Here is a 20,955-nt window from a genome sequence, read left to right as displayed (position 1 = left end):
GCCTTCCAATTGAATCTTAAGCACAACATTAAGAAAGAACCATCTCTAATATCTCTGTAAATATCTTATTAGAATTCTCAGGTCTCATTTATCTCATATTAATCTATGTACAAATAATATGACTTGAGTTTTTCCACGCATATTTTCTCCAACTCATGTTATTGTTTTTCAGTGTAGTCTACTATGAAACATATGTTCTGTTTTTTATCATTGCAACATTTTTACATTCTTATGTTTTGTAGTGTAACTTCGTGATTTAAAATATCTGTACTTGATTTTTTAAATATTGTGATTGTGGAGCTTTACTCCCCGGGATTCTACTGAAAGAGCTGGCACTTTCTGGCCCAGTTGGGCTTTCCTGGTAAACAAATGTCAAATGAATTAATATATAAAAAAAAAATAATGTTATTCACCTCCTTATTTCAGGAGATTCCTCAGGAGGCATGGGTTGAGATAGTGGTTAAGATGTTTACCTTACAGACACAAGTTACAGGGTTTGATTCTTACCTTTGAGGGAAAATTGGCTAGGCGTAAAATGGCTTGAAAGGGCAGATAGCCTAGTATTTACCTCTGTGCTTATAAACCTATGAAGAGAAATTGTAGATATTTAATTAAGTGAATTTTGCAAATGTGCAGTCATTTGCCAGTTTGCTCCTAAGTAATTATGAGGCTGTTTGCCTACAAGTAGAATATATGTACATAATAATAAAGTTAAACTTTGTTTAAAGGCAGCTGCCTTTGTTTAAAGGCAGCTGGCCTAGAAGTGTAAGGAGCTATTAATGAACTGTTTCCTGTGATCCAGTGGTGTAAGGTTTGATTCCCTCCTTTGCCTAACTGTGTCACACTGATCAAGTCACTTAACCAGACGCTGCTCGAGGGCTTAGTCTGAGAAAAGTCCATGGAGATCGTTTCTCTACTCTGGGAAGCAAAGTAAATAAAACAAAAATAGACACAGTATCATTTAGACTGGAAATTGTATTGCACAATACATTTACGGGGAAAGAAATGCTGTGCAAACTACATGTGCTGCATTCCTGTTGAACATGTTGATGCCACAGAGTTATCATTTGGATGCTGCATTCCTGTTGAACGAGTTGGGGCCAAATTTATATAATTTGGATGCTGCATTCCTGTTGAACGTGTTGGGGCCAAATTTATATCATTTGAGTACTGCATTCCTGTTGAACGTGTTGGGGCAGCAGAGATATCATTTGGATGCAGTTTGTTCATCCTGTCACTGAGACTGAACAGCAAGATGTCGTTGCTCACTTTTTTTAACTGCTTTATGATTTTGTTCACGCTTATAAATCCGTAGTTAGACTGGCTGCTTGAGTCCTGTGAGGGAAAGTAGATAATGGGGAAGATCTAGAAAACTAGTAAGTGCAGGCTTTGAGTTACCTTGCTTTCATTATTCTAAAGCAAGAAGTACATTTCATTACAATCTTAACCTTTATGACTACGTACCCTTATCTGATGGTAAATAAGAAGTATGTCTTAATATAAATTAGAATGTGAGAAGTACCTGAAAGATGCTAGACATTGGGAAGTATTCAGATTAGCCAGTACCACAAGTTGTACCTTGATTTGCAGAGGTTTACTTGCAAATTCAGCAGTCATAATATCTGAGAAGAAAATCAGTCAAATAACATACTTGTTGATTAAAGCATTCATTATGAGCAGCTGCACTGACTTCTTTACTTAGCAATCCTAGTATTCTTTATGGAACTGCTTAACATTATCCCCCTTTGAGCATTTGTGAAGGTCACTGATGTTTCTAAATGCAAATTTTCTGAATGAGGAAGCTACCTTCTGCTTTTTTATTTGCTGACTATAATCTGAAATTAATCTTTGCTCAACTGTCATTAGTCATGTGGACAGTGCAGTTTTGAATACACTAAGTGAATTTTGGAGTTGCTTCTGAGCAGTATTCTAAATGTCATCCATTATTATTATTATTATTATTGTATAAATCAACTGTAGAATCCTATCAGGTTTATTGGTTGACTTGTCAAATGTCTTGCTGTCCTGGAAATGCTTAGAATGAGGAGTTGACAATGGATATGTTGAAGGTAACAAGGAAAAGGTTTTTTTTTTTGAGAAAACTGCCAGAATAGGCTGCTGTGTGAATGTAGTTTTTTGTCTTTGTATACTTGCATTGTTTTCTTCTTTTTCTATTGTTTCATTTAATTATTTAATTTGTAGGGCAACTTCTTAAAGAAAGTGAAAAAAACATGTATTTTCTCTCTAACATTCTGCACAATCCAAACCTGCTTTAGAGCACAATAAGCAGTTTTTTTGCACCCCCACAGGATTGAGTTTGGATGCCTCTTCTACCTTCTACATGCACCTAATAGGCTCATTTCTTCTTTGGTCATGGTAGCTAGGGATTTGAAGACTGGTGAGAGCCATTTAGCTCATTTGCTTCTACCGGGCAAGCCAGAGTCACTGGGGGGGGGGAGCAGGCAGTGACTTCTCACTGCCATCCTCCCCTACCATCTCATAAAGATGCACGAGCCAATATTGAAACCCTGGTCATCTGTGATGTAGTCAGGCCTTTGTCCCTCTACAGCACGGAACAGTTCAAAAGAATAAAGCTGTTAAGGAAAACTTTTCACCTGTCTGTCCAGTAGCAGTGGCCCCAGCACATTATTCTGGAGGTCTTGGGTTCAAATTTCAAATAGCTGCTATTATTATTCTTTTACTTCTGTGATTCTAATAATTCCTTATCGTAGGGATTTCTGTATGTGTGTGCATGTGTTCAGTTGTAATTTGACCTTAAGCACCATGTCTAGGCTTCCCTGCTGAAAAGATAAAACTTGTATGGAAAAACTCAACACCTATTTATCTATAGGTGGTTGTGATCCAGCAGTAGTGACTCTTGTTCAGTTAATTTTTTTTTTGGAGAAGTGAGTTACATTTTTAGATAATTTATAACATTGATATTTATAAATGTATTTTAGCATTTTTAACTTGATTTTAAGAATCCTTTTAGTCTTTTTAACAAGGCTTGTGATGAATATTCATGAGTTTTTTGATAATGATGTCTTAACTTGTCTTTTTGTATTGGTCAGTTTGCTTGTCAGGACCACATCTGATGAAGTTTTAAAACGAAAACGCTATGTTTTATGTGGCTGCGTTCATGTGTTTTATTTTTTATTAAAATTGGTTTGTGGACTTTGCTGGCTGGTTTTGACTCCTTGGTACCTTGGATCTGTTTGTTGGTGTGTGGGTATCAGTTTTCCTATTTTTTATGATTACATGGATAGACAGTGGATGTATCAAGTAATGTATTTTGGAAGTACAGAAGAGAGTAGTAAATGCAGCAAGGGATTTAGCAGAGTGTAGAACTTGAGGACAAGTAGTTCTATGAAACATTAGGTAGATTGAGGTAGAGAGCTTGTGTAGACCTGTATTAAGAAAAAGAGCGGTAGAGGTAGTTTACCTGGGAAATGGAAGGAGGTGTGGAGTTGCATGTGTAAGACTAGGGTACAGAAGGGAGTGTAACTTTGGTTGTGTTTACAGGAGGGATTAGCCTGGGGTGTTGCACAACTACAACCAGTGATTTAGCAGGTGTTTTTAAGGATGTTTTGAGGCCATGCAGTGTGTCTACCTGTCTTATTTTAGAGACGATATGGATCCAAATTTTTGCTGTCTGCCTACAATATAATGTGTCTCCTGCTCGGTTTGATTTTGTGATGGAAATGCAAATTTTGTTGAATCATAGGGCTCAATTAGTGGTATAGGGTTGTAATATTCCTTTTAGAGCTGGGCATTTTTATGGGGCTTTTAGTTTTATAGGCTGTAATAAGCTGATGTTAGATGAGGTGACTTTTAAGTTCTAGCCAGTTAAGGCTTTTTAGTGCAGAAGAGAAGTGAATTTATCCCAGAAATCGGGACTGTCAAGATACAGGTCTGAGATTTAAACTGCTATATCCAGCTGTCTTTAGAATATTTATTCCTGGAGAACTAAAGACAGTTTTGGCTGCAGAACAAGTTAAGTTTGAAGTAAAAAAAAGTATATATATTTATAAAACAAAATGTGAGCCAGCAAACAAAAGAGAATTCTGCTTCTCATTCTTCTGACAGTAAAACTCGTATAGAGACTTTGCCAGTAAAACCTTTTCAGTGTTCTAAAGGAAATATTTAAGACAGAAGAAAAGGCACAAGAGTTTAAGAATCAGGAGTACCTTGGACTTTAACCAGCGTCTGGTGCTGGGAGATGGGGATGAATAGGATGAAACACAGTAGCACTAAAATTAGTAAATAAACTGGGGACTACATAGCAGCAGTCATGTTTGTAAAACATGGCTTTGCAAGAAAATGTGGCTGAGAAGGACTGGACTTTTGCAGACTTTGTTAAACTTGCGGATGGACTGTAAAACATTTACCCCACTTTCTTAATGTTTAGAGGGACACCAAAATGAAAAAAAAAACGAAGTAAAACAATTATTCTTATTAGTATTTGTATAAAACCTTTCTTAATATAAACTGCATGTTCTGTAGTAAAGCAGTTTTTTGTATAGTGTGTATCGGGTATTTTAAATGTGGGAGGAGTCTCTCCTGTGACTTGTACATGTTAAAGATTTTAAAGTAAACAAGCAGTCTTTTTAGTGGCACAAAATATAGGCTTTATAGTATAATGAGAAGAAAGGCTGGACAAAAGCAAAATTCATTTAATATAGTGTGATCTTGGGCTGCTCGGGCGGGGAAGGGCCATAAAATTGCATTGATTACAGTACATGTAGAGTCAAGATAATTTCACATATTGCTAAACAAGCAAGTTGGTCACAAGTACCCGAAACTGCACTGATCAACCAAACAAAGGTACAAGCCAGATAGCCAGTCCCAGATGATTGTTTATTCCGCAAATCCACGAACAAACACGATAAATCACACTGTCAACCAAAGAACATTAACGTAGTATAAAATATCCTAATGTTTTCGTCGTATCACTTCTTCAGATGAATACCACAATCAAAATTGACTGTTTAAATAGAAGTTTAAAATGTTGACATCCAATGAAAATACAAAAACAATTAAAACCTTGTTTAAATTGTGACGTATTTGAAATATTTTGTTAAATGCTGAAAATATACCATGTATGTATGTATTTAAAAGAACTGAGAATATTATTCTAAAAAACTGAATGTTCACTGTCAGGACCTGATTTTATAAATCAACAAAATCAATAAAATAATAAAGAATTAAATTGTATGCAAATGAAAGTGTGTCAAGTATATGCAATAAAACAGCTCCATCTGTTTGTGAAAGTAAAAAACATTCTTAGAACATGAATATACTTTTCCATTGTTTCCCTGAGTTGAGATATGGATAACAAAAGTGAAAGCCGTAACTGTTCAGTACTAAATCCTTAAAATATATTATGAACAAATGTAATGTTAAAACATGTTTCAAAAACAATAAATATAAATAATATAGATGCAAAGTAATAATTTTGAAAATATGAATAATATTGTATATAAGTGTATATGTGTATGTTTTATAACTTAGCAGCCCTTAGTTTCAAAACGGGCTGTACAGATACCATGTCATTAAGGCGTGGGGGATGACTGGCGTCTAAAACCAGCTGCCAGTACAATTCCCTATATTCTAAACGGGTCTCCCAAAGACCACCCCTAGGGTCTATGGGTACTACCTCAATAACAAAGAACTTAAAATTAGCTTTCTCACAGGTTAAAGTATGTTTAAATAAAGCATTATTGTCGTTCTTTTTCCTTATATCATAACTGTGTTCATAAATTCTTTGTTTTAACCGTCTTTCAGTTTTGCCTACATAAAATGAATTGCATGAGGCACATAAGGCTAAATATACTATCCCTGAGGTGTTACAGTTTGCAAACCCATTTGTATTAATGTATTTGTTTCTACTTTTTATATGGAGGGTCTCAAGGTTCAATATATTACAACAGTAACCGCAACTACCACACTTGTGTCCCTTTCTTGTTGTTGTCATATACATTGTATAAACACTTATGTGCACCCCCTTCCAAAATATTTTTTAAATTGTGTCCTTTTTTATAAATATACTGCAAAGGTCTCAAAAATAACTTCTAAATCTGAAATTTTTGCAAATCTAGACCATTCAGTGCTTACTACTTTTTTAATTACGTTGGTTTCACCGGTATAAGTCATAGTAAAAGCAGACGAAAATTTCTGCTCTGTGTTAACATGTCCTGAGTTTACAATTTCCGTGTTAGTAGTGGGCAGTCTTATGCCTAAAATGGGAGCATATCTATTGCTCCTACCATCCTTTACTTGTGCATACATTTCTGTTAACATTTCATTTGGATAACCTCTAGTTTTAAACATATCTATAATGATTTTACTTTCTTCTTCAAATTCCTTGTCCAAAGAGGTCATTCTACTTGCTGTAACTAGTTGACCTTTAAAGACCCCTCTCTTTTGGTGTGGTGGGTGGGCGCTATTAAAATGTAAATAAGAGTTAGAAAAGGTTGATTTTCTGTGTATTCTGGACTTAAATCCATCTGTTGTTCTAACTAAATTAATGTCTAAATATACCAATTCATTGTCGTTAATTTGATGTGTGAACCTCAGAAAGTCAGTAGTTCCAGTAATATATTCAAGGAACTCTACAAATTTAGTTTCCGAGTCATCCCAGAATAAACAAATATCATCCAAGAAGCGCCCATATAGATTCCAACAATTGTAATATTCTGAGGAAAAAACATATTTTTTCTCCCAGTATAACATAACAGTATTGGCATAAGTGGGCGCACAATGTGCCCCCATTGCCACACCCTTTAACTGCTTAAAATATTCACCTTGAAAGAATATAAAATTGTTTTTTAACACAAGGTCCATTAGTACAAGACATGTTCGAAATGTTTTAAAAGGAATAGTGTGAATGTCTGCTAGGAATTCTTCAAACCAAGCAAGACCTGTATTGTGAGGAATACAAGTGAATAAATCTATCACATCAAAAGTAATAAAACTTTTTGTGTTGATCAATGAACTGTCAATACATCTTAAAAAGTCCCAAGAATCTTTTAAAATAGTCTTGTTTTCCAAAAATAACTGATTTAAGTTTAGAATCTATATATTTAGCCAAAGGTGCAGTCTCTGAGCCTTCAGCCGAAACTAGTGGTCTCAGTGGGGGATCAACTAACTCTTTATGCACCTTTGGAATACCAAAAATTGAAGGGACTTTTGGTTTTTTGACAGTCAAAAAATTGTATGTGCTTAAATCAATCAATCCTTAAAAAGTAAATCATTTAAACATACCTGTATTTTCCTGTAAGCTATGTGCATTTCATTTAATGACACCCTAGCATAAGTTTTTTCATCATTTAAAATATCCAACATTTTACCCTCGTATGTAATATAATCCATGAAAACAGCACCACCACCTTTATCCGGTTTCATTATTCTAATATTCTTGTTGTCTCTATAGCCTTGTAAAATTTCCCTTTCTTCTATGGTAAGATTGGGGGTTACTCTACTGTGTTTTAAATGCTCCCTCAGTTCTTTTTCCACTAGGGTTTCAAAGTTTAACTGAGGGTGTAAAGGTGGATTAAAAGTTCTTTTTCTGTTCAAAGGGTTTTTTACATGTCTTTTTTCTTGGGCTGAAAAGAATATTTCCAAATTTTTTTGTCTAATAAGCAACTTAAGGTCAACTAGTAAATTAAAAATATTAGTCTTAACCTTTGGTATGAAAGTGAAACCTTTTGAGAATAAAGCAAAGTGTCCCTTGCTGATCTCAGTGTTGGTGTAATTAAAAATATTAAATCCTTGATAAGTACTAATATTACCATTCCTTAAAATTTCATTAGTAGAATTTACTTCCAATAATCTTTTTTCGTTGTTATTGGGTCCCATACTTTCTGTCTGTGGGGACCATAGTTGTACCTGTAATTCACTGGTTCCTTTCTCTTTAATCTCTCTGAACGTCTCAGGGAAGGGTGGTCCAAAGGGACCTGTCTATCTAGATTTTCGTGGTTGTCTTCGCCCTCCCATCTAGCCATGTAATTGTCGTTAAAAGACATGTTCTGGAAATTGCTGTTATCTTTGTATTCCCTAGGCCTTGGGTAAAGTATCTGTTTACTATATTCATTAACATCTCTATCTATCTTTTTTAACTTTCTCTCTTGTGTCTTTTTATATCTTGACTCAATGTTAACTAACATATTAATATATTTGTTTTTTTCTGTTTCAACCGAAAATAACAAATCATTCACTATTTTGTTGTTCACAGTTTCAACGTGATGAAAAACAACCTCCATTTCGAGCTCATTATTCCATATAATGGCTCTCATAATGTCCATACCACATCTATCAAACGCTCTTAATAAATCTTTATGAAAATCAAATCCTTCTTTAACATTATTTGGGTATTTACATACCCGTAAACCTTTTGGAACTATATTTAAACTTGGACAATGTTTTAAATATGCATTGTCCATTTCACAGTTCTTGTATTTGTGCAGTAATATGTCCAATTTGTTTAACATCGTGGCATAAGAATCATTGTCGCCATGAGTAGAATTTTGTACTTTCGTAGAAAAGTCTATTTTGAAATCTAAAATGTTTTTGAAAAGTCTTTTTGTACCTGTTGGAAATGAATTGTTTAATTGTCCTTCTCCCTCAGCACATCCATTGTGCATGATAACGTTCATTGGTTCACCTGCATTCGCGTTGGAACCTGTAAAAGTGAGTGCAGGAAACCAATCCAGACTGCCACGTCGAACCTGGCCACTCTGTGCTGCCCTGTTATCCTTTCTAAAGTCTTTGTTACCAATATTTGTTCCTTCCTTCAAAGCTGAACATTTTAAAAGTTCCTGGTTTCCAGGTAAACTGGATCCATTAGCAAGCACCATTAACGATTGGCTGAGGGAAGTGAGAAGGTTGACCAGCTGAGATACTTGTCCAATGAGCTTTTGCAGCTCACCCATAGTGGTTTTCCCAAAGCTGTTTGCCTCGTTGGAAACACTGGAACCGGCCATCGAGTCCATGACCACAAAATAACCACGAAACAAGCAAGTTGGTCACAAGTACCTGAAACTGCACTGATAAACCAAACAAAGGTACAAGCCAGATAGCCAGTCCCAGATGATTGTTTATTCCGCAAATCCACGAACAAACACGATAAATCACACTGCAAACCAAAGAACATTAACGTAGTATAAAATATCCTAACATTTTCGTCGCATCTCTTCTTCAGATGAATACCACAATCAAAATTGACTGTTTAAATAGAAGTTTAAAATGTTGACATCCAATGAAAATACAAAAACAATTAAAACCTTGTTTAAATTGTGACGTATTTGAAATATTTTGTTAAATGCTGAAAATATACCATGTATGTATGTATTTAAAAGAACTGAGAATATTATTCTAGAAAACTGAATGTTCACTGTCAGGACCTGATTTTATAAATCAATAAAATAAATAAAATAAATAAAATAATTAAGAATTAAATTGTATGTTAATGAAAGTGTGTCAAGTATATGCAATAAAACAGCTCCATCTGTTGGTGAAAGTAAAAAACATTCTTAGAACATGAATATACTTTTCCAATGTTTCCCTGAGTTGTGATATGGATAACAAAAGTGAAAGCCGTAACTGTTCAGTACTAAATCCTTAAAATATATTATGAACAAATGTAATGTTAAAACATATTTTAAAAGCAATAAATATAAATAATATAGATGCAAAGTAATAATTTTGAAAATATGAATAATATTGTATATAAGTGTATATGTGTATGTTTTATAAGGTAGCAGCCCTTAAAACTGCTATATCCAGCTGTCCTTTAGAATATTTATTCCTGGAGAACTAAAGACAGTTTTGGCTGCAGAGCAAGTTAAGTTTGAAGTAAAAAAAAAAAATATATATATATATATATATATATATTTATAAAACAAAACGTGAGCCAGCAAACAGAAGAGAATTCTGCTTCTCACTCTTCTGACAGTAAAACTCATATAGAGACTTTGCCAGTAAAACCTTTTCAGTGTTTTAAATGGAAATGTTTAAGACAGAAGAAAAGGCACAAGAGTTTAAGAATCAGGAGTACCTTGGACTTTAACCAGCGTCTGGTGCTGGGAGATGGGGATGAACAGGATGAAACACAGTAGCACAAAAATTAGTAAATAAACTGGGGACTACATAGCAGCAGTCATGTTTGTAAAACATGGCTTTGCAAGAAAATGTGGCTGAGAAGGACTGGACTTTTGTGGACTTTGTTAAACTTGCGAATGGACTGTAAAACATTTACCCCACTTTCTTAATGTTTAGAGGGACACCAAAATGAAAAAAAAATGAAGTAAAACAATTATTCTTATTAGTATTTGTATAAAACCTTTCTTAATATAAACTGCATGTTCTGTAGTAAAGCAGTTTTTTGTATAGTGTGTATCGGGTATTTTAAATGCGGGAGGAGTCTCTCCTGTGACTTGTACATGTTAAAGATTTTAAAGTAAACAAGCAGTCTTTTTAGTGGCACAAAATATAGGCTTTATAGTATAATGAGAAGAAAGGCTGGACAAAAGCAAAATTCATTTAATATAGTGTGATCTTGGGCTGCTCAGGCGGGGAAGGGCCGTAAAAGTGCATTGATTACAGTACATGTAGAGTCCAGATAATTTCACATATTGGTAAGTGTGGCTATCTAGATTAATGCCTTTGCCTTAAGCTATAACCAAGTGTTTTTTTAAGCAACGAGACTTGGAAAAAAAATTATGAAAGCCATGAAAAATGCTAAGTTCTTTGCATCTGCAAAGATATTAGTTTTAATGTCAGTGGGAGTCAAGAAGTCTGCAGCTGAAGGTAGTTGTACATTCTGTACTGAATGAAATTTACAAAGATTCCTTCATGTTATCTGCAGAGCTGTTAGCTGTTTTCTTTTTCTAATTGCTGACTACTATTATATGGCGATGAACTGTTTGCAGGTGCAAGCAGTTAATCCCAAAAGTATTAGTGTATGCATGTAAGACACAATCATGTCACATGTATTAGGTGGAAACGGTAGCTTTTTATCGTAATGACAATGCTACATATATTAGCTTTGGAAATGCATTTGGAAAGAAATGAGCATGTGAATTTGACAAAGCAAGGATATTAGGATGAATATTCACCAGGATCTCTGGTATAAAGGAAAAGAGGAGGAGTAATTTGCTAGAGTGGACCCAGTAGTGAGTTTAGAGGGAAAATGAAGACAATAATGGTAGATTCATGGTTAAAAGAGGCTGTTGGCAGGGGAGGAGGGTTACCCTAGCATGTATTTGTATTCTACTAAAAACTGCTAGTGTTGGAGCTTAAGAAAATTTGTGAAGAATTAGCTTTCAGCAGGACATCTTCCTTACAGGTGGGGACTGGAACTTTATTTGCAATAGTGTGGATATATCTGGGGGAACCTTGAAGGGAAAATAAAACAAAAGAGGGTAGCTTTCTGAAGAACTTTGTGATATTTGGTGAGAAAGATGTGAATTCTGTAGTAGTAATTTTGACAGAACTTGCATATTATTCCCAAGATATAGTAACTGCGCTAGACGGATAGAAATTATATTTTACAGGAACATGTGCATTTCATTGAAAGCTTCAACACCTGTAAGGTAACTGTTTCATGTTACAAAAAAAAGATAAAAATGCAGGGTAATGAAGTAAAAATGAGACACTGGCACTTTTCCACCTACTTGCCAAAAAGTAAGGAATTTAAGGGGAAATTATTGAGGATTATTAGAGAAAATATAAATTTCTTTTGATGTGATTGTTAATCAGTGGGATAAAATATGGTGAAAGTCAAAGAGAAAGAGAGCTGGTCAAGAAGTAATTGGAATTCTTTAGAGGGGTTGACAAAGGTTAAAGTATTGCAGAATAAGGGAATCGCAGAAAACAAGAAGTGGTACAGCTGCAGATTGCTAAAGAAGATAAGGGAGTATTTGCATGATATGCGTACATTTAGAAAGATTGCTGTTAAGCAATTATTTTTTGATAACTCTAGGGCACAAAAACTTTTAGCGTAATGACTTGGGCAACGAAAATAAAAAGGGTTGTTGCCAGACATAAGGAGCTTATAACAAGAAAATTAAGCAGAGATCCTGTAGTGGTAATATTTCAGAACTGTTATGAAAATTTGTATAAAACAGAGGAATGTGGAAATCAAGAAAGAGTACAAATGGAAATATTTATGGAAAACTTAATTATGCCAAAGTTAAAGGTACGTTGAAGCTCAAAAACTAATAGTTAAGATAGGTATAGATGAGATAAAAATGGTGATGTATTATCAATTTGTAGGATACTCTCCAGGAACAGATGGTATTCCTTTGGAGGGAAGAAAATGGTAGAATATCTGGAAGATTTTATTAAACAATATTTTAAAAGGAAGGGAATCACCAACATCTTGGAAGAAAGCTGTTGTTGCTGTATTACTCCAAAGATGGTAAAGACCCATCAGACCTACTTTTATATATACCCATTTCAATTTTAAAACATGATTATCAAGTATATATGTCTACATTAGTTAAATGAACAACAGAAGTATTGCCAAAATTGATAGCTATGGATCAATGTGGTTTTGTGGAGGGGAGGCAAAAATTTGGCAATATTATAGAAGTATTGATCCAGGGGAAGCGGTATGTAAGAAAACACATATGTTATTGGGTCATGATGCAGAGGAATGTACTTGACAGTGTGTGCTGAGATGTTATGAGTAGGGAAATGGAAGCATTTGCATTCCGTGATACAATAAGGTTATTTTGTATAAAGGATCGAAGACACGTCTCTTCCCTGATAAGTTGTTTGAACAGAGGAACCAGGCAGAGAGGTATCCTCTTTCCCTTTTATTTGCTTTTTATCTACAGCCATTGGCAAAGAAAATAAGGGACTCAGCCATTCAATGACATAATTGGTATGGTAATTGAGAAAAGTTGGCTTTAATCTTACCAGATAATATACTAAAAATTCTGTTAAATACAATTCAAGAGGTTAAAAAACTTGTCTAATGTTCCACCTTCATCTAAATATTCTCGTCTCGTATTTTAAACCGTGACAAGGAACCCACCTCTTGTTCATCCTATAGACCTATTTCTTTGTTAGATATAGATTATACTTTTTTATGGTTATTATAGCTAACAGATTGAATACTATTCTTTCTGAATTAATAGATAATGACCAAACAGGGTTCATAAAAATAAGAAAGTTCAAAATAATATAGTAAGACTCCTTTCTCTTATAGATATAGCAAACAAAAGGGAAAATTAATTGTCTGGAATAAGTTTGGATTTGGACAAAGCTTTTGATTCTCTCAGCTGGATCTACTTATTTAAAGTATTACAGAAATATAACTTTTCCTCCGACTTATAGATTGAATTAAAAAGCTTTATGAAAATTCTGCCTCCTTAAGATTGGTTTTTTCCTATCCATTCCTTTTAAAGTAGTGAAAGGCACAAAACAAGGATGTCCTTTGTCCCCTCTAATTTTTGCTCTTGCTATAGAGCCATTTGCCAATTGCATAAGAAGTAATGTAAATGTTACAGGTTATAAACTTACTAATGACCTATCTCCCAAGATCCAATTTTATGCTGATTAACTGTAACGTGGGGATATTGAAACTTTATTGCACTATTTAGTTAGTGCTCTGGATTTATTTGAAAACATACTAGGATTACAATTCAGTCATAGCAAAACTCAGAACACTTTTAATAAACAAGAAAGTTACCACTAATTTAAGAATTTATAAACACTTCAATGGGGATAATTTATATATTAAATATTTAGCCATTCCTCCTTTCAGGAGTCTGACTCTGAGGAGACCTTACCTTTGGTCTCCCCTCCTGAGGATCTATCCTTTGGGGAAACTTTACACTCCCTTGGGGAACTCTTACATTGAAAAGAACAAGATTATTCCCAACCCAAGAAAGGAGTCAGGGAATTCCTCCACCTCCCAGAACTCAAACCCCTGGCAGTGCCCCTAATGTTGGTGTTTTCTGGAATCTTCTTTGAGACCAGACTCCTTTGCCTCTTTACCCAGAAAATCTGTTTCTACAGGGTTATGGCTTCACACAAGCACCTTTTTAGTAACCCTGTAGCAGATTCACAGATTTTTGGTCCTAGACTCCAGGGTTCCAGAACCAGCATACCCAAGAATCTCCCCTATCCAATGATATGCAGGGTAGAGCCCTTGAAAGATCTGGCAAGAAAGAATACACTTCTGTCACACTGTCTAATGGCATTGAACTGCCAGTTCCACTTAATAAAACACCAAGAATCACTGCTGGAACATATGAAACAAAACACTTTTGACAATTTAAAATAAGGCCTTCTCTCAAGAATTAATGGACATTTGCAGTTCCATTTCACAAGTGATCAACCACTCCTTGCACTAGTTACAGGCTGCCAGCAGGGCTGCTGCCACTGGGTCTCTCATTAGGAGACACACATGGCTAAGAGAGCAAGACCCCCTGGAACATGTAAAGTCCAAACATTTGGATGCTCCCTTGGATAAGGAGTCAGTCTTTTGGCCCTAAAGCAGTAGCTATTTCTGAAAGAGGTAGAGGACAGAGCTAAGTCAAGGCAGACAGCCAAATACCTTGTGCAGGTGCAGCCCCCACCTTTCAACAAAAATTGCCCCACCAAGCTCTGTGCCTTTCCTTCCTGACCCACTAAAGGCCAAGTGAAGTGCCACAGGGAAAGGGGCCACAATCGGCACCAGGGACTAAGCTTAAGATCACTCATCTTACCCATCACCAGGGACTTCCTGTACTCTGCTCCCTGGGAGGGAGCATTAGTGATGCTTTCACGGCATGTACCCCTCCCTTTACTACTCCCCTCCCCTAGAAAAGAGATATTATTTTTTAAACAATCTGGCCCTTTCTCTTTTCATTCATATGACTTCTCTCTGTCCTTTGCAAAGGTTTGTTTTCAACCTTCACCTTTCTTAACCTATGTCCTACCCTAAGGTTTTCTTAGGGAACTAGGTCTAAAAGTGCACTTCTTGCTGGTTCCCAGTAGCAGATCTAGCTGAGGATTACTGGTCCCTTAGCAAGCTCCAAACCTTAACTATTTGCACCTTGACCTTTTTGACTGCTTCAGTGCACCCACCCACCCTCCCCCCCTGGCAGTAACATAGCCCTTCACCATTGGCAAGGTGCAGGGTTTAGACACTTCACAGCACTCCAAAAATTGCAAAAATTGCAACTTGGTGTAATGAATAAAGTTTTGATCAACAGACACAACATGCAGAGTTTCTCACCTTGGGAAACAGAACTGGGGTGGCTTTGATTGGACTTTTAGGAAAGCTGGCCTACTAATCGGCTACAAACCCAGAATTAAAAGCTCACTCTCAACTGAAAATTTGGTTCGAGGGTGGGGACCCCCTTGGACTGTAACCTTTTTGCCTCCAGGCAAGGTGCCCCCACCTGACCTATAGTGTTCAATACATTACAGACAGGGTGTGTGACATAAAGCCTTGCAGGTTGGGAGGCAAAAGCTGATGGATACAAGCTGTTCATAAGAAGATCATACTTCGTGGATAAGGGGAAAAGAAGTGACTGCAGAAGGAAGCAGTTTGTACACTAAAGCCAAAGTAGAGCACACTTTGTGTAGTGGACTCAGGGAGACATAATTTCATCTTTTACAAATTAAATCTTTCTACAGGCAAGAATTTCTCCTCACTCTGGCTGGCTTTCCTCTTTATCCTCTTCCTTCCCCCTGCTACCCAAGCCGGGGATGCACATGATGAGACATCTGTGGCACCTCCACAAGGTAGAGGACCAACATCCACAACTTCCTTCTGTCAGAAAAGGCTTGTATCTGACCTAAAAGGCATTTATGTGTGGTATACCTAGGACTTTCCTCTAATCTCAAGCCTTCCACTCTACTAACAGCAATCTCAAATAATAATGATAAAAAAAAAAAGATTAAAAAAACAGCAATCTCAAATACTAATCCTCAAAGGACCACAGCTACTTTATTACTACTGTTACAGAACCATAAAGGAGGTGAATAAGCACTTGGACAATAGGAGCTTCAGTCATATCAAAGGGCTTCTCTAGCACCTAGGACAGAAATCAAACCCGAAGGTGCTATTCCTGCTCACAGAAGATGACACAAAAATCTAGGGGGGAAAACATCCTTTCCCTCGGTGTCTACTTATGGGGATAGATTTACAGTCCTCCCCCAGCTACTCCTGTGGGATGGCACCTGTGGGCATGGTTCATCCAGGACATGCTCTACCAACTAGCAGACAAATCGGAAGCCTTTAGGTACCCTGAAATGGTAGTTGCATTGGGAGATTCCTCGCATCATAGCCAAGGGATGAGGACCCGACAGATGGATCTCTTCACCACCAGGGAAAACACACATTGCAGCTACAGACACCTTCTTATTTTCATGGACAGTCCTTTTCAGTTAAGGTTTCATAGTCGTGCCCCTTTTCCCAAGAATACCCAGAAGTCTCAAATCAATCTTATACCACCAGTTTGATCAATTTTGCTGTGGTACTTTCTTCCCATTAGCCTTCCTGCTAACCCTCTCATAAGTTCATAGGTGGGTACTAAGCTATCGGCTCTGGGGCCTATATAAGCCTAGCCGAAACGGTTCCCTGGTTTTAGCCACCCAAAAAAATTATTTTCCTATTCCCCTGTCAAGCAGTGCCACAGAAGTGATCCTCAGGGTGAGTTTTCTATTTCCCATCCAGTCGTCAAGATTTTTCTTAAAGGGCCAATGAGAAGCTTTGCTTGACATGAATGAGTAGTTTGTTCTAGAGTATGGGAAGTCTCTGGGACAGGAATCTATCCCTCCAGCATGTTTTGTTTATTGTGGTGACAAGGTTTAGGTCCCTGGAGGGTGTGGTTCAGAGAGATTGGGTTTTTTTTTAAGTATAGCATGTCCAACAGCTCTGGGTTTGGCATAGCTTTGTATGTTAGGCAGAGATTGCCTCTGAGTAGGCAATATGTGACAAAGTAGAGCTGGATTTTTTTGAGACTGTCTGTTTATGGCATCTGTTTGAGGCCAGTAATCCTCTTAGTGAGGTATTTCTGTGGTCTTTCCAATTGTTGTAGGTGTCTTGTGAGATACATGCCAAACGGGGCATTGTACTCTATAATGGGTCTGATGAGGGATAAGTAGAGAGGAACAATGACCTTTTTTCTAGAAGAGAACCCTTTTGTGATGAGGTGTGCCACATAGAAGGATTTTCCGACTACTGTGGCAATGCAGTTATCAAAGGAGAGACTACTGTCCTCTTGTGTCCCAAGGTCTCTTATCACACTCTGTTTAGTGAGCTACCGCCTATGTGGTAAGTTCATGGGTACTGAGTTTTTCCCAAAGGGGATGACAATGCACTTCTTGGCATTGAGCTTGAGGCCATGACTTTGACACCAAGCATCTGTCTCTGTGAGGCCCTTTTGTAGAATGGCTACATCATTAGGTGATTCTCTTATGGCTCCCAGTTTGCAGTTATCTGTGAACTTTGTTAGCCAAAGACCTTCTGTGTTGGCCTGCAGTTCAGAGAAGTAGATGCCGAACAGGAGAGGACCCAGGACCGAACCCTGTGGTACTCCACTTGTCACTGGTCTGAAGTCGGGCTTGGAGTCGGCTACTTTTACTGTGTGGGTTCTGTCAGTGAGCCAGTTGGCAACCCATCTTGTGACATAGGGATTTATGCCCAGTTTAGTGAGTTTATCTATAATTCCAGAGTGGGAGATGGTATTGAAAGCCTTGGCGAGGTCAAGGCTGTGTGCACTACGTTGCCCTCGTTTACGGCTCTAGTGACTGATTCAGAGAAGTCAGTCAGGTTTAGTAAACATGATCTACCTTTTACAAACCCAAACGGAGTGGGGTCCGGGGTTTGGAGGTTACCTATGTCTTTGTTTATAAGCTCCAAGATGATAGGTTCCACGGCCTTGCAGACCAGGCTTGTCAGGCTAATGGCGCAGTAGTTTCTGGTGTCCATGCTGGCACCCCCTTTGTGGATTGGGAAAACCATCGCTGTGCGCCATTCAGTAGGCATATAGCCTGAGGTGAGGCTATGATTGAACTTGGTACTTAGGTGGGGTGCCAGTTCATTCTGTAGTTTATGCAGTATGCAGCCTGGGCTTTGCATTCTTGCGGTATTAAGATGGGCCCCTTGGAGGGTGAGTGGTGGGTAAAGTTAGCACTGAACCTATCTGCCAGGATGTTGGCAATATTGGTTGGTTCTATATATTTAGTGCCATTGTGCTGTAGCTCAGAGCAGATCTGAATGTTACCATTGAGTTTCTTGAAATAGCTGTAGAATGCTTTGCGTTTGTCTTTGGAATCAGTGGCGATTTTATTTTCATAACTGGCTTTGGAGGATTTTATGAGGGGCTCAGCTTCTTGCTGAAGCTGACCAGGGAGATCCTCCAATCTTCGGATTTTACTCGTTTTTGCAACAGCTTCTTCCTTCTGTTGTAGAGTTTGTTTATGGCAAGGGACCACCAGATTGGCTTCCTTTTTTGGAGGATAGTGTGTTGGTTCTGTTGGGGATGGCACGATCCATGCACTTGTGTATGTGCTTATACAGTGCATTTGTGTAAGATTCAGCAGTCGTACCTTTATTTTCCATCTCCATGGGTGTCGTGACGTTTGCCACTTGTGTCTTAAGAAGCATGAAGATGGCTTTGGAGTAGTTTTTGATGGTGGTTTCCTTAATGGGGGATGAGGGTGGGATATGGATGTCTAGGGTGATTAGCTTGTGGTCGGACCTAACCAGCGAGGAGTTGACCTCTGGCATGGAACGCTGATTACCCATATTGGTAATGACCAGGTCCAGGATATTGCTGCCCCTGGTGGGGGTGTGGACAAGCTGATCCAAGGCAATGGAATTTATGAATTCCAGAAAACGTTGAGCGAATGAGTTAGTACATGAGTAGTTTTCCGAGTTGATGGTGGGGTAGTTGAAATCGCCCATAATTAAAGTATTGGGTTGTACCTTAATATTTTCCAGTATCTTAAGAAATGAAGAGTGGGAATCCTGGTGCATGATGGGGGATCTGTAACACAGCATGAACATGTATGTAATAAGTAAACACTTATTGGTTGGAATTTCAGTGATGTCATGTCTTTTAGTGTTTAAATGGACGTATTTTCTTACCAGCCCACATCTGAAGAAGTATTTCTAAACGAAAACGCAAACTTGTTACGTTAATGTGCAGTTATTTTAAAACGTGTCAAACTTAGTGTTCAATAAAATGTGTCCTAGGTTGTTCTGTGGCTTCATTGTTTCATCATGCTGGTACCTGTTTCAGGTTCATAGTTTTATTTTGGTACCGTGCCACTAATTTTTTGGGATCTGTAACAAGCTACAACCTGGATTGCAGTCTTGCCCAGTGTTAGTTGCACTTGAATAATTTGGATGCATTGTGTTGAGCAACTAGCCTGGAGGATGGACACACCTCCGTCTCTAGTGTTTCGGTCCAAGTTAGGTAGCTGACAGATGTGGTATGAATTATAGCCTGGTAATGCAGGGATGCTCTCTGGAGCCTTGAACCAGGTCTTTGCCACTGCACAAATGTCAGTGTTCTCCATTTTTAGGAGTGTCTCGAGTGAGTGCATTTTGAGGTTTAGACTTATAGTATTGAGTAGCATTACCCTCAGAGTTTTCTTGCTTGTACTTGTTACGGTGGTGAATTTAGAATTTGAACCTTGCCTAAAAAAAGCACTATAGGGGTGGCAAGAGCTTTAGCCAGTATCTGGAATCCCAGGGGCGACAGGTGCAGGTCATCTTTGGCAAAGCATCGTGGTCTGTCAACCATGTCGTCCCAGGCAGACAGTTACAAGATCCCCTTAGAATTACACCAGAAGCTTAGCCAGTTGTTGAAGTCGATCATTTTGTCCTTGTACTGTGGTATCATTCTGGGCGATGGCAGGATGCTACTCAGGGCTAAGGTCATACCTGCCTGGGCGACAAGATCCGAGAGCTCTTCCATGTCTCTTTTCATGTAGTCCGGGGAGGTATGTCTCAGGTCATTCACACCAACATGAACAGTGACAGAATCATATTTGTCCTTGTGGAGTGACCTGAGTGAGTGCATTATGTGGTGGATCCTGGCACCCAACAGGCAGCTGACAGTAACTTTCTCCCTGTTTAGCCTGGTGAGTAGGACGTCAGTGTGCCTGAGTATAGTGCCACCTATGACTAGTGTGTTGGGTACATTTTGCCTTATGGACTGAGGTTGAGTGGCACACTGATTTTGTGGGTGGGCTGTGTCATTTGGGTAGTTTTGGGGGGTGGTGGCTGTCTGCGTTTCAGCTTGGGAGATCTCTGTTGCGTGGGCAGATTTTTATTGAGAGCCTCCGTGAATGTGGGTGTGTGCTTTGTGTTTCTGTGTGTGGGTTTTGAAGGGCTATGTGTTGAGTGTGGTGTGGTGCAGGTGTTCACCTTCTCCTCTTGACTGTCTAGTCCAGTCTTGGCTGGAGAGAGCTTGGCTTCCAGTTTGGCTATATAAGTGCATCTCTCTCAGGTTTTAGTGTTGGGTGGTAGGAGGAGAGGGGCTGTCAGTGTACATGAGGCAATTGCTACATTGCCCCAAGATGCAATTGCTACATTGCCCCAAGATGCCCAGATTCATCAGGTGGACAGGAGAAACCACTGGGAGCTGACCCATGGACATGCCTGGATAGGTACTTATTAATTTAAGTACTAAGAACTGTTTTCCTCTTGACAAGTGAGGAAAGTCGACTGCTGTAGTAATTTGTAGTTTATTGCTTACAGTGAGTTCTGAGCAAGTGCTGAGCACAAGGAAACAGTTTTGAGTGCTGAAACTAAAAACACTGGCTAGTTCTAGTTAAAACTATCTAGTTTTAGCACCAGTTACGAGAAGAGAAGCGGGCCATTGCCTGTTTGGTGATCCACAGTCCTTGTCCCAGATGATGCAAGGGTCTGCAGGCTTTATGTAGCCTTTTTCTGGTAGATGCCTCGAATAGCAACCAGATCAATCAGTTATGTTAAGCACA

General features: G+C 38.1%; 1 protein-coding gene across 2 annotated transcripts in view; it reads left to right on the top strand.

The window, feature by feature from the left end:
- Nucleotides 1-20,955, top strand: part of ABCC1 (ATP binding cassette subfamily C member 1) — a 1,301,041-nt gene that overhangs the window by 882,006 nt on the left and 398,080 nt on the right. The gene's annotated exons all lie outside the window — the stretch shown is intronic.

The sequence above is a fragment of the Protopterus annectens genome, chromosome 12.part0 (genome assembly GCF_019279795.1).
Source record: "Protopterus annectens isolate FY-2018-M chromosome 12.part0, PAN1.0, whole genome shotgun sequence".
Taxonomy (NCBI): domain Eukaryota; kingdom Metazoa; phylum Chordata; order Ceratodontiformes; family Protopteridae; genus Protopterus; species Protopterus annectens.
This window is presented reverse-complemented; position numbering and strand designations above follow the sequence as displayed.